Source organism: Vulpes vulpes, chromosome 8 (genome assembly GCF_048418805.1).
Source record: "Vulpes vulpes isolate BD-2025 chromosome 8, VulVul3, whole genome shotgun sequence".
Classification (NCBI taxonomy): Eukaryota; Metazoa; Chordata; class Mammalia; order Carnivora; family Canidae; genus Vulpes; species Vulpes vulpes.
The window spans coordinates 10,588,463-10,601,724 of record NC_132787.1 but is presented as its reverse complement, the minus strand read 5'-3'; the positions used below and the strand labels follow the sequence as shown (position 1 = coordinate 10,601,724).

The window sequence follows — 13,262 nt, the reverse complement described above, 5'->3', positions numbered from 1 at the left end:
TTTGGGGGGGGGGGTGTAAAGATGTGATATATCTCCTATTTTTTCCGCAATTATTTTCTAGCATAGATCTCAAAGTTCTGTAAACTATTGTACATCATACTAAAGCAGTGAAAACTTCAGCCCCCCCACCTCAAAGCTAAATTAATCCAGAGACTGAATCTCATTATGTCACAATGTATGTTCCAGAGCAGAATTTCTTTGATTCTCTCTAAAATTACACTTGAGCTAAAAGGCATCATCGCAATCACAAAATCTCCTATCCTGGAGAAAGCTACAATCTGAGAAAGGATGCAGGTAGATATGAATATTGGATTTTGGTAATGAAGTCCCCTTAAGAACAATCTAGACATTATGCTTGTGTTATTAAAAATGGGAAGTTCGGTGACCAACTTGTTGCCCATAGAACTCTGAAATACTTCTTGATTGACCAATAGTATACCACATATGCAGAGTCCTGTAAAACTATACATTCAAACATATATTAAAAGTAACAAGATGGGGGCAGCTGGGTGGCTCAGTAGGTTAAACATCTATCTTCAGCTCAGGTCATGGTCTCAGGGTTCTGGGATTGAGCCCCTTATTGGGCTCCTTGCTCAGCAGGGAACCTGGTTCTCTTCCTCTGCTTCTGCCCCTGCCCCCCTCCACCCCCCCCCCCCACCCCTGCCCAGTGCTGGTCTCTCTCTATCAAATAAATAAATATTTTTTAAAAAAGTAACAAGATTATTCATTCTTCTATTGTGCACACATTTCCATGAACAACAACAGTGAGAATGTGATGAATGTCATAATACAGCCATCAAATTTGTGGTTGAAGAGGTAAAAGTTAATTGGAGGTGGGCACTGGAACTGACTCTAGGCTAGAATCTGTAAGTAGATGTAAGCATTATAGACATCCTTTTATTTCATCTCTAGTAACCAGTACCACTTCCCACCAGGGCTTATCATGAAGTTGATGATTGAAATATGTATTCCCAAGCACAATATAAATATTAAATAAATTTATCTGATAGACTGAGATTTAACAGTTTATGGGAAATAATTCTAGAGTAATTTGCAAGCCAGGGAATCTCAAAGTGGGGATCCTGATTAGAAAGAAGTATGGAACAGAATGGGGTATTCTGAATTATAGTCATTAGAGTCACATTTTCATTATTATCCATATTGAAATAACTCCTGAAATATTTTTATTTAGCATTTGCCTTTAAATCTACTCATTTAAAAATTTAATCAATGGCTTTTTCTCCTCAAAACTTTAATCTAAAAACAGAAAAAGAAAAAAAAGAATGGAAACTTAATGGTTCAAGTAAGGTGAAGGGAGAGGAGCATGGACTTGAGGCTCTAAGCCTCTCCAGAGAAAGTCCTTGTTCTTGAAGTGTCCTCTTTGAGCAGGAGGGTAGAGACAGGGACAATCCCTCAGTCCCAATGCCCAGCTCTGTCTGGAGAAAAAGGCAAAGTCACAGTGGTCTGAAGGCCTGCTGGAGTGGCCAAAGGGTCACTTGCAATAGTTGGCTACAAGCTTCTCGGAGGGGATGCCCCATGTTTCTTGTGAGGCAGCCTGAAAGATGATGAAATCTTTCTAGAGATGCTTATCTGGCTCCCAGATAGCTGCCGCAGTCCCACAATGATAGAAACAGCTTAGTGAGCACAGTTTCGTTAAAGTGTTGCCTGTAACCTTCCCTCACCAGTTGGTGGGCATAATAGATCACGCCAATGTTGTTGGCTGCATGTTACTGCCAAATTGGTAGCCAGGCCCATGGGCTGTTTTCAGGGTCAGACAAGAACAGGTCACACACAGACAAAAGCATGGCCCTATGCTGAGGCACCCCTTGTTTTTAATCAGTCATCTGAATATGGTCTAGAGTCTAGATGGAGGGAGAGAGCACCCATGCATGCAAAGACTGAGAGGCTAAGATAATCAAAGATCTCAGGTCAGTAGCACCACATGGTGACCAAGCCATATTTGTGCAGGCACTCATCATAGAAGCCATATGACCAGGGGATCTGGTGACTCTTGTGGTTCCCCAGGATCTTGGTGATGTAGTCAGCATATTGAACATTGAGTACCAGCAGCAGGAGGAATGCTTCAATGCCCAGAATCCATGATCCATAGTCTCCTAAGGAAAGGTCATTGCTCTCAGGCACTCACCATGCACACCAAACAGCTACTTAAAGTCACAGAATTGTCCAAGGATGTCACCACACACTGTGACTGGTGACTCTGCCCTCTGCCCATTGCTCTCTTCTACCAAGATCTCTCCTGTCTTAGTGCACAGATTCTTGACTTCACTCTCTTAGATAATCTTAGGGCATCTGACTGCCCATAAAAGTCGCTGATCTTCACCCTGGCCCCACAAACGGAACCCCCACCTCTGCACAGGTCAGAGCTGTCACATACCAAGGTGTGTGATTCTGACTCTGGCTCTCAGGCTCCCTGACTTCTGCTTCCTTACACTTTGACCCCTTGCCATGTTGCTTAACCTTCCATCTCGTATCTTTTTGTAGTTTTTCTTCCTTCTTACCTCTAGTCTTCCTCACCCTGCTTCTCTTGATTTCCATTCATTTCTTCTTCAGATTTTGTTTAACCATTTCTTCTTCTTTTGGGTGGGTTCTGTTATTAGTCCATATTCAATGTCCTATATTCTATCTCTTGTTCATCAAGTTATCTCCCCTCAAAAGCCAGATAACTCTTTAAAAACCATTTACAGATGCCCACCTACAAGGAAATATTATATTTTATGAAAATATTATAAGTAAATATAACATGGTAATTTAATAATAAGGGATAGGAACACATGTTATGCATTTTATCAAAGCCAATACTATGGAGAATTGTATTCCTTGAAAAATGGCTTCCTGTAAGAAACAAGAAAACAAAAAAAAATGTATAGATAATCCTAAGTAGGTGATTAGGCAATAACTTATATTAACATATACAAATATAAGGGATGAGACTTTGTCTTACATTATTGTGTTTTGAATTTAAATGAAGATATTAAGTTCTTCTGAAAATAAACAATGACATGGAACAATTTTCCTCTCGTTTGAATTAATGGGTTTGGCCATATTTTTCAATGAAGGTTAAAAATAGAATTATGATGCATTGCATATACATTCTTCTTTTCCTTAATTGCTAATTTGCAGAGGAAGAGGGTTTAATAGGTAATTCAAAATTTCAGAGAATTGAAATTAATTCTGCCAAGTAATTTTGTACTGTTATGATAAATGTTTTCAGTAGGGTCTATGTGTGCATGTATGTGTGTCTACCGTTCGGACTAGAAGTTGGCACCTACCATTTGTCTAGGATGGTCCACATTCAGTATCAGTGACTGTTGACAAAATTTATGGTAGCCAAATACAGACAAAACAATTGGATAAATTCTGATAGTAACACATTTCATGGACTTTGACTCACAAAATGGATAGATAGCTTCCTGAAAGTATTTTTAAAACGACAACATCATCTATGAGACTCCAGAAAAGGTACTAAACAGCTAAGTTAAGGGAGAGAAAAGGTGAGAACAATTATCTATCTTTAGAGCAAAACAAATAATCATGATGTAAATTAGGTTCTTTACATAGGGAATAAATTAGCACTCAACAAAATAGCTTAAAAGCAAACTACCTTCATAACATCAGAAGTAAGAGAAGAGGAACTCATCTCTTTGCTTTGCTGTCTTGGCCAGATCTGACTGCACAATGATGAAAAAGATTGATGGTGTCTAGGTCCGCAGTTTGTTTTCCCATCTTCTTTTTATATACCATCTTCACAGAAGAGTGTCAATATGTATTGATCTTTCTTCTTACTGCTCTGCCTTGAGAGGCCTACTTTCTCTAATACGTTATCCCACCCCAACAAAAGAATAATCTAACCAAAGTCTAATAATTCTGCAATATGTTGGAAAGTATGTTTGTTTTAAAGGTTTCTTCCTAATCTTCCAGAAAACATTTCTCACAAAAGACAATGTTGTTTCTACCAGCGCAAGTGTATGTCTTTTTGTCTTATTTTTTTTAGTCACTTAATACAAATTTAAGGAACTTTCTGGAGTTTGGAAGTCTCTGAATATGTGTGACTCAGGCAAATAAAGTTTGTCTGGTTCAAATGTGGAGATGTGATTAATTTCAGAGGACTTGGTGACATTTTCAATGTGCACATCAAGGATTAGGAGATATATAAGATAGGAAGCAAATGCCAAAGAGAGAACAATTATGGTTTGCTAAACACTGCATAAGACATGGGTTTTTGTGCTGTTTATGTATCTCTAACTGCTAGGATTTAGAGCTCACATAAAGTCATAAAATGTTCTGAGCTGAATTAATAAGTGTTTTGTGTGGGTATAAGGAAGTCATTTTAAAAGTATCGTCTTGCAAGAAGCTAAGTTTAATTATCAGTGACAAGGAAGTATAAGGACAAAATTACCTCATTCACCATTAGGGAAACCTTCATTTTAACAAATTTGAAATATTTGCATTTGACATCTAAAGCCAGACTAGATGGCAGACATCTATATAGGGGGATTAGATTCAAAGGCAGACACGACTATATTTTCAGTGCTGGAATGTTATAGCACCCAAATTTAAGCTGATTTTATAATATTGAATATGTATTTCATGCCTGGCAGTGAACACTGCAGTAATTTAATAAAGTGTCATTTTATTATAGAAATCTATTACTGGAGTTAAATTTCCCATGGAATTCTGTACAAACACCTTTCTTTAATGTTACTCCTTGCCTTGCCTTAGAGGATTAAAGATACTGTAATATGTAATCTGATTCTGTCAGAATAGGAGCCTACTCTCACTTGTTTCAAACTTTGATATAAGAGTTTAAGTATTTTTTTCTGTAATTTGATGCTCATAATAAGTTCACAGCTGAATTTGTATAGGAAAAAATTCCATTATTATTTGACTCTAGCTTTCTGTTTGGTATTCCGACTGCTAATCCATAAAATTCTAAATTTTTTACAGTTTTTTTCTTTTTTTAATGGCTGTATGATCCATCAGCACATGAATATATCTCCTATCATTTATCTGTATTTAGGCTTTCCTATTGTTTCCCAGCTTTACCAAGATATAACTGGCATATAGCATTGTATAAATTTAAGGCGTACAGCATGTTGATTTGATGCATTTATATCTTGTAAAGTGAGTGATTACCACCACAGTGTTGGCTAACAACTCCATCACGTCTCATAATTATCATTTCTTTTTGATGGTGAAACATTTAAGATGTACTCTCTTCAGTACATAATACAATATCGTGAATTATAGTTCCCATGCTGTACATTAGATCCTCGGGACTTATTCATCTTATAGTCACAGGTTTGTACCCTGTGACCAACATTTCCCCATTCCCCCCATCCTGTCATAATCACCTTTCTACTTTGTGATTCTAGGAGTTTGCCTTTATAGATTCTACATGTAAGTGATACCATACAGTATTTGTCTTTCTCAGACTTACCACATTTAGCATAATGCCCTAAAGGTCCATCCATGTTGTCATACCCAATCTCTCTCATGAGCTGAATAATATTCCATTAAATAATATACTCGTATATAACACACATCCTTATCCATCTGTTGAAGGTGAATGGTGGAGAAGGGTGAGAATGGAGTCAAAAGTATGACCAGGCCCTCCATGTCTGAACATTTAAAAGTACACTAGAAATTTAGGGAGTTATAAGTATTTCCATTCTCAATAGGAAATCTTCGTTTAGATTTAGGATTTATAAGTTCTGTTTCTCATTGTGTATTTTTTAAATTTTTTTAAAGATTGTATTTATTCATGACAGACACAGAGAGAGAGAGGCAGAGACACAGGCAGAGAAAGACGGCTCCCCACAGGGAGGGATGTGGGACTCCATCCTGGGATCCCAGGATCATGCCCAGAGCTGAAGGCAGATGCTCAACCACTGAGCCACCCAGGCATCCTTTTTTTTTTTTTTTTTAATTTTTAACTAATATCTACACCCAACGTGGGGCTTGAACTCACAACCCCAAAATCAAGAGTCACATGCTCTCCCAACTGAGCCAGTCAGGCACCCGTCATTGTGCACTTTGTAGATTTTAAGGGGGCTCACAGTTAAACTTTCTTCAGGAATCTGAAATTTTCTTTAGGAATTCCTAATTAGTGTGCTGCCTATTATTGAGACATGTAGTAGCTTCAGAATTTTATTTAAAAAGGTATATGAAAGTATGGAGTATGGATTTTGAGGACAAATTATATAATTAAATACATGAGAATTCTAGGGATATTGACAAATCGGTTGAAGGAATTCAGGATTTCTTTAAAATGTGTTTGAGGGATCCCTGGGTGGGTTGGTGGCTAACGTGCCTGCCTTCAGCTCAGGGCATGATCCTGGAGTCCTGGGATCAAGTCCCACATCAGGCTCCCTGCATTGGAGCCTGGTTCTCCCTTTGCCTATGTCTCTGCCTCTCTCTGTGTGTCTCTCATGAATAAATAAATAAAATCTTTAAAAAAAATAAAAAATAATAAAATGTGTTTGAAACTATACCTATTATCTAGTTTTACCACCAAATAATTAATGTGACCTTTTTTTTTTTTTCTTGTCACTGTTAATGGGGAATATGGTGGTAAAAAGATTGGATGGGAGGCATGTAGCAAGCATAGACATTTAGGTAAGGATAGATTTGGGCCTGAAAAACTAAGAATGCCTGGCACATACTACTTCATACCTAACAGTACATTTTATAAATATGAATTATTCTTCATAAGGAGACAAACCACAGTTAAATCCCTTCCTTCCACTTTTAAAAATTTCCATCTCTCTCTTTCCCCTCCCTACCATAGACAAAAAATTTTAAATGTCTACTTTATGTTCTTTTGTTTTGTGGATCTCTTATAAAATGTATTTTACTTTTAAATTTTAATTAAACACATATGCATTACCAGTACCCAGATCAAGAAATATAACATAATCGCCCCAAGTGCCCCAATTCTCCCTCCCAGTTACTTCCTCCCATAAAGGGAACCATCATTATGATTTCTATCACCTAAATTAGTTGTGCCTATTTTGAACTTTATATAGTTGGGATCATATGATATATACTCTTTCATTACTGCTAAACATTATGTCTCTGAGAGTCATCCAGATGGTTATGTTTAGCAGTCTTGCCTTCACTTTCCATACGTTTTTTTTTTTATATTATGAATATGCCATACTTTACCCACTCTATTTTTGTTGGACTTTGAGATTTTCCAAGGGGGGAACTATTATGAGTAGTCCTACTCATGCACATGTAATTTGGTAGACATATACATTTATTTCTCCTGGCTATATCCTTAGTAGTATAATTGGCGGATATCATATGCTATAAGTTCAGCTTTAGGATACAAAGTCAAAGAATATTCCAAAGTGGTTTTATTTTATTTATTTTTTAGAGAAAGAGAACAGCAGGAGAGGAAGAGAGAGAATCTTTAGCGGCTCCATACTCAGTGTGCAGAGCCCGCTGAGGGGCTCAATCTCCTGACCTTGAGATCATGACCTGAGCCAAAATCAAGTCAGATGCTTGGCCAACTGAGCCACCCAGTCACCTCCAAAGTAGTTTATTTATTATGCTCTCATAACTGTGAGAATTTCACTTTTGCTAATACTTGGTACTGTTTTTTAATTTTATCTATTTTAGTAGCTGTGTAATAATTTCTGATTATGAAGTTATTAATAGGCTTATTGAGATATAATTGATATATAATAAGCTGCACATATTTAAAATGTACAATTTTATAAGTTTTGACATGTATACACCCATGAAACCATCATCACAATCAAGACAATGAATATATTTATCATTGCTAAAACTTTCCTTATGTCCTTTTGTAATTATTCCATCTTGTGCCTCCTTTCCTCCCCTTCACCAGAGCAATCACTGATATCTCTGTTCCCATGTACATAATGTTTGTATTTTTTCTTCTAACTGCTTTAATTTTTTTTTAATTTTAAGTCATTTGACTGTAACGTGTCTTGGTGTCAATTTCTTCATATTTTTTGTGGTGCCTGAAGTTGTACCACAGATTACTTTTGTTTTGACCATATTTTTTCTGTGTTGAATATTATTGCAAAGTTTTTTGGTTAGGCCTTCAAGTCGACTGTGTTTTTTTTTTTCTTCTGCAACTTCTAACATCCTATTTATCCCATCTGGTTAATTTTTCTTTCCCCCAATTTTTTTTCTCTCTAGAATTTTAGAATTCTCATTTTGCTCATTTTTATTTTATCTTCCAGTCTCTCATTAACATACTATGTTTTCTTTTACCTTCTTAGACATATGAAATACACTTTTAAAAGTTCTTTCAGAGGCTTCTGGGTGGCTTAGTCCATTAAGCATCTGACTCTTGGTTTCAGTTTGGATCATGATCTCAGGGTGGTGAGATGGAGCCCCAAGCTGGGTTCTGCACTCACTGGGTAGTCTGCTCAAGATTCTTTTCCTCTGCCCCTCCCTACTCTCTCTTTTAAAAAAAAAGAAGCTATTTTAATATTGTTTTATACTATCACTTGAGCAATTTAATTTCTGGGTCTGTTTGTATTGGTTGCATTTTCTCTGCATTAGGGATATTTTTCTGCTTCTTTGCACACTTGGTAATTTTTGATTGAATGCTAGATAGTATACATTTTAACTTTTTAAGTGCTAGATATTTTTGTATTTCTATAATTATTTTGGAGGTTTGTTCCAGGATGCAGTGATCGACTTGGAGACAAATTTGATCTTTTGGAAGGTTTCCTATTAAGCTAGGATAGGCATGGCCAGAATAGCCTGTATTGTAAATGTCTGTTCAAGCCATTTGCCCTTTTTGTCTGTTGGGTTATCTACGTTTCCTTAAATATTTTAGTATATTCATTGAATATATGAACTATTTATTGAATGCATATAGGAAATACCCTCTCCCAGTCTGTGGCATGCTTTTGAACTTGCCCTCAATCAAAATGTTTCCTGAAAAAGAACATAATAAATATTTCCCTCCTAGAACAGAGTTATCTTCATTGTAACAGAGAGATAAATGGGTTGTCAAAAGAATGCAAGTCTAATGGTAGGATTTTTATTACCAGTTCATTATGCCAAGAAGTTCATTGGAGCCCTTCCTGGTATCTCTCTAAGTCATAGCACTATTATACCATCTTCTCTAATGCTGCTAGAATTGATTGGTTTAGGTTCTGTGTATAGAAAGTAAGGACAAGCTTTCCTTATGACACATGTTTGCCTAGAGTGAGCCCTACAGACCTTTTTTTTTTTTTTTTTTTTTTTTTTTTTACAGACCTTTTTTAAAAAAAAAAATCTCTGGAACCTGTTCATCAAGAAACATCATAAAATAAATGCACTGGTCTTCCATTTTATTAAAAACATACTTTTGAAGATGAATGTTTATTCAGAGATGAAATTGCCTATAGGAATATTTTCCTAGAAATATGAATCATCCAGTGCTTTGGCTTTTCATTAAAAAAAAAAAAGAAAAGAAAACACATCTTTCTGCTTAAATGCATCTAAATGGGAACTTGTTATATCAGCTATTTGTTTTTCAAAGTGAAAAGGGTCAATTAAATAGCTTCAATTTAATCACTATAAATTAAATAATTTTCATTTTTTGTCCAAGTAATTTCCAAATATTCATTATCCCCAAATCATAGTGGCTGGGGAATTAGCCTCCTTATTTTTCCCTACCTTCCATCTCAGATAACATTAATTCACTTATTCTTTAAGAAATAATTGCCTACTATGATGCAAGACACACTGCACTAAACACAAACTTTTTTCTAAAGGAGATTAGAATTTAGAGGGAAGAAATATGACTAGAGGCAACAGAGATCAGTACAGCCTTTGGATACCAGGTGCTGGTCGTCTACCTTGTTAGGGACTGATACCTAGAGGAAGAGATATCTAAGTTGACTTTTGTGTAAGATATTTAAATGTTACATCTTAGCATGTAATAAAGTCAGTGAAATCTCTCTGGGCCTAGACAGAGTTGCCTTTCCTAAATAAGTGAATATTGTAAGTATTTAAGTATGGTTGTGTCTGATGTGTTTATAAGGGGGAAGCATGGGGGAAGGAGTAGGAGAAGGGAAGAAATCTATAGATAATTATAACTAGGTTCTTTCGGAGAAAACTATGTAAAACAGAGTAGTATATTGCCACTAGTCAATATCATCATCATCAACAACATCATCAAATTTGCACCATTAACTGAGCCTCAACTCTGGCCTAGGTGACATCCATGCATGGAAATTTAGTGTCCATAATTGTTCTGCTTAAAGTCTTGCTGCCAGTATTTATCAGAACAAGGAATGGATTCAAAGGTATCTCCTTAAAGACATGATTTTTGCACTTCACTTGGGTTTCTCAGAGATCAGCCTATATAGTACACTCTAATACAGTAAACCTGGAGTCAGGGAACTGCTTGATGAAGAACTTGAAGCAATAGGTCCATAAGAGACATACAAAAGGCTCAGATAGGGGATCCCTGGGTGGCGCAGCGGTTTGGCGCCTGCCTTTGGCCCGGGGCGCGATCCTGGAGACCCGGGATCGAATCCCACATCAGGCTCCCGGTGCATGGAGCCTGCTTCTCCCTCCGCCTGTGTCTCTGCCTCTCTCTCTCTCTCTCTCTGTGACTATCATAAATAAATAAAAAATTAAAAAAAAAACACAAAAAAAAAACCCAAAAGGCTCAGATAAGTAGAATCTTTTCCATCTAGAAACTAAAAGAATTAAAAGTAATAGATAATTTAAAGATGACAAGTAAAGCTGTAACATAGAAACTTTAAGTGGCAAGACCCAGAAAGACAACCCAGAGATTAAGTGGCTGGGGGTGGCATGGAGTGGTGGTGTGATGGTAGGCAAATGGCTGGTGGTTGTGCCTGGAAGGATTGCTTACTTTGTTCACTAAGTTAGCTAAGAAACTTGAAACCATAATGGTTATATATCCTCACTGTCTAGAGTTTAAAGGGGATCAGACTATGCTATCCCCAAATATGCCATTTTGGCATAATAATTATTTTAAGCTGAAGGCAACTGAGAATTAAAAGATATGCAAGAAGAGTTCCTGCCTCCCCTTATATGTCTAAAATTGGGGCAGAAATTCTGCTCTGAGGAAGGTACCCAGGAAGAGGAGCCCAGCTCTTATAATCAGAGACAGGGAGTCATACTAAGATGAATCTGTATAAACAAACCTTATCTTCCATGATACTTATTTCCTGTGTATTTCTTACTCACTCTCTCACAATTTATCACCATTAGAATCCAGAGTCCCCTTTCCACTTTCTAGCCACTTCTCCACAATTTATTGCCCTTTGTTAAAATGGTATATAATTTCCTAGACTAATCAGTTCTTCGAGTTTTCACTTCCTTTCTGCTACTTCTGCTATGCACCTAAAAAAAATATTCACAACAATAAAACCTGTATCCAGGGTGCCTGTGTAGCTCAGTCAGTGAAGCGTCTGCCTTCAGCTGAGGTCATGATCCCAGGGTCCTGGGACAGAGCCCACATTGGTCTCCCTGCTCAGTGGGAGGTCTGCTTCTCCCTTTCTCTCTGCCACTCCCCTTGCTTGTGCACTCTCTTTCTCTGTGTCAAATAAATGAATAAAAATAAAACCTGCAACCTTTTCCCCCGTTAATCTGTTTTGTGTCATTTTAATTTGTAGGCCCCAGCTACTCAAGATAAAAGCATAAAGGAAAGTTATGTTTCCTCCCCATCAATCTGGACCCTAGACTTTTTTCATTCAGGAGGTAACATAATGCAGTGGGGAAGATATCTAGCTAGGAGTTGAGATATTTATTAGTCTTTTCCCGGACTTAGTTACCTCTGTCACTAAGTTAAAGGGTTCTACTGCAAGTCTTTGTGCCTTAATTTCCTTATGAGCATAATAAAAGATAAAAGTATGGCAAATAGGATTCACTTCGTGACTGGAGGGCTTCGGCGGAGAGGACTGAGAAGCCACATGTACCATCATTACTAATGTCTACAGTAGGTGCTAGAGCAAAGCAATTCTAGCATATGTGCAGAATATTTACTGTCTCTGGAATAAGAGATGCATAAAATTTCTTCCACTTCCGGCATTTGATGAATCAGCTCATACCTTTTTATGGGTTGTTGATATAGGCTGGGAAAATTTAGCATGTTTCAAATCCCACTTGAGGGAAAAGTGGGCAGATGCCTGATGTAATGGTAACAATATTTAGGGGAGAATGAAATCCCTTTTGACTGTTGGGTGGTAAAGCAGCAATTCAAGATCTACCAAGAATGCAATATTCCATTGATCCGTGTTGTCCAAAAATGGTTTGGGCATTACAGATGCCTATAATAATGTATAATATATAGAGATAGACCCTCCACTCTAGTTCTAATGTTCAGATTAATTGGCTGTCCTGGAAGCAAAATCGGTATTGCTATGACGAATGTGTTTAATATTATCAAAGATGGTTTCAACAAACTGATAATGGACATTAAGTTATTCCAGTGTGAAACAAATTGTATTCATTTAAATATGACCATCTCTGTAACATGTTGCATTCAGAATTTCAGAAATTTGTTCCCACATAATTTTACTCCCACTTCTTTGTCCCAGATGCAGATGTAGTTTATGTAGAAGCAGACATTAAAATAAGTCACTCAGGGCAGACTTCCTTTCATTTACATAATGTTCTTTGGGGGAAAAGTATTAAATCAATTTTAACCTGTTTGGGCCTGCATCCAAATAGTGTGCAGGCCTGCTTAAGGAGAATCGGTTTTGAAATTTGTGAAAGAGATCATATGAAATGCATTACTCAATTAAGTAAAGGAATTTAGGCTTTATTATAGAATATTGTACCATCTGCCGGATGAATATAACTAATTAAATTTGACTTGGTATGTGATTCTAACAAACAGTTGAAAAATGAAAATTCTACAATGAATTCTTCAGCAGCACCTGAAATGATAGATACCCACTGGGAAAGATTGCATCCAGCCCTGCTCACGTTGCAAACAGACTTTCCATTGTCTGGCTGCAGTCTGCATAATGTTTGCATTAAAAAGCAGGTCAGATTCAGTAACTACTCACAAGCAACACGGAAAGCCCAAATGCAATATTTGTCTGCTATTGTCAGAGAACTAACAAGGTAACATGATGCAATCAAAATGGTTGCAAAGCTTCCCTAGCCACAGAAAAGAAAGGACTACTTTGCTCTGAAGTGTACTGCCAAATCCCCCGCTTAAAAGAGGACACCAGAACAACGTTGTACAATACCCGTTGTTAGTAATACTGCAGTAAGTTGAGATGCTC

The 13,262-nt window shown here is 37.0% G+C and overlaps 1 pseudogene; it reads right to left on the bottom strand.

The window, feature by feature from the left end:
- Nucleotides 1–1,492: 1,492 nt before the first annotated feature.
- LOC112921207 (serine/threonine-protein phosphatase 4 catalytic subunit pseudogene) lies at nt 1,493–11,948 on the bottom strand (annotated as a pseudogene).
- Between the last annotated feature and the right edge of the window lie 1,314 nt (nt 11,949–13,262).